Below are 1,675 nucleotides of genomic sequence, written 5' to 3'. Positions count from 1 at the left end.
TTTTTATTTTTTGTTTATCGTTTTCTACAGTTCCCAAAAAAAAAAAGAAAAAAAAAGGGAAAAAAAAACAAGTGAAAAAAAAAAGAAAAAGGAAAAAAAAAGTGAAAAAAAAAGCGAAAAAAAAAGAAAAAAAAAAGAGAAGAAACGTCTTTTCTATTATTTACAAGTACATCTTTTATTCTGGTTGATCTGGCTTGACTACTTCGACGAACGAAAGGGAAGTTCTTTTTATTTATTGTTGGTTTATGTTACTGTTTCATTTTGAAATTGCATCAATTAAATTTTTGTGCTGCTACTGATCTATTTTTATCTAAACACACGTAATTGGATCCATTGACCTCGTTAAATCTCACTTTAACATGCTTATTTTACGTGATTAGGTTTTGACTAGTATTTCACCATTGCTTTATTATTTTACATATACCGGCAGTACTAGCTTGTTGTATATAATTTTAGTCCCAAAATTTAAATTTTAAAAAAAAAAAATTAGCTCAAATTTTCATTTTCCATTACTTGCACTTTTTGTTCGTTGATCTTTCTATTGCATGTCATTAAGTTGCTATTACAGTGCATGTAGTTACATATTGGTCATCTTGTCACTTCTAGCTCTAGTACCTTAAACATGAACCCCTCACAATTCGATGCACTCACCCGACAAATAGCGGCTATTCAAACTCAAATGACCGCTACTCTTGAAAAGAGTAAGGTCCTATCTGCTAGTTTGAAAATTTTTAAACACATCCCTCATTCGATTGATGTTGATAATTTTAAGGTGTCCCATAACAGACAACATTGTCGACAAGGTAATCAAAAATACTTTCGACCCGATCGTAAGGATAGGGATAGGAATAGGGATCAGATTCGTGAGCGAAAACGAGATAATTTTGAAATTCTTACTCAATGGAATGCCCTTAAACAAGGAAATCAATTAGTGACTGAGTATATCGCGCAATTTGAGGAATTTCGAACCAAATGTCATTTAATTGAGGATGAGAGCACGACTTTGAGTAGGTTTAGCCAAGGTCTGAGAGATGATCTTAAGCGCGAGCTTTTCCTTCGAGGTGTCACTACTCTTGATCACGCTTACTCTTTAGCTCGAGATTATGAGTTGATTATTAGTACTCCATATGAAAAGCGTGGTCATCGTCGCTCACCCATCTCATTAGCGTCGCCTCATCATAAGTCTATCATAAAACCGTTTCCGTCTAATGTTCCTCCTATTTGGAAAAATAATTGTTTCTTCCTATTTGGAAAAATAATTGTAAAGGTCGAGATGGTCCAAGATCTTCTTTTCCATGTAGAAAGCATATTAACAATCATCCTTCGGTGTCATTGGCTCCACTTCTTCCCGTTAAATCCCTTCTAGGACCTCCCCCGTCTGATATTCCTCCAATTTTGAAAAATAAGGGTAAAAATTTTGATAATCATCATTTGGCTTCATTGGCTCCACCTCCTCCCGTTAAGTCCCTTTTAGGACCTCCCCCTTCTAATGGTTCTCCAATTTTGAAAAATCAGGGTAGAATTTCTGAAACTCCAAGGTCTTCTTCTCACTTGTTGTGCGTCAACTGTAAGGTCTTTGGTCATATTTCTTCCAAATGTCCTAATCGAACCTTAGTCATGAAAGAACGTAATAGAGGAGCCGTTAGAAGATCTAGTCTATGAACCTAAACTTGAA

The 1,675-nt window shown here is 35.0% G+C and overlaps 1 protein-coding gene across 5 annotated transcripts in view; it reads right to left on the bottom strand.

The window, feature by feature from the left end:
- LOC111372358 (zinc finger protein CONSTANS-LIKE 10-like) overlaps window positions 1-1,675 on the bottom strand; it is a 16,440-nt gene that overhangs the window by 11,077 nt on the left and 3,688 nt on the right. The gene's annotated exons all lie outside the window — the stretch shown is intronic.

The sequence above is a fragment of the Olea europaea genome, chromosome 23 (genome assembly GCF_002742605.1).
Source record: "Olea europaea var. sylvestris chromosome 23, O_europaea_v1, whole genome shotgun sequence".
Taxonomy (NCBI): domain Eukaryota; kingdom Viridiplantae; phylum Streptophyta; class Magnoliopsida; order Lamiales; family Oleaceae; genus Olea; species Olea europaea.
The sequence above is the reverse complement of the archived record's forward strand: the minus strand, read 5'-3'. Positions and strand labels throughout refer to the sequence as shown.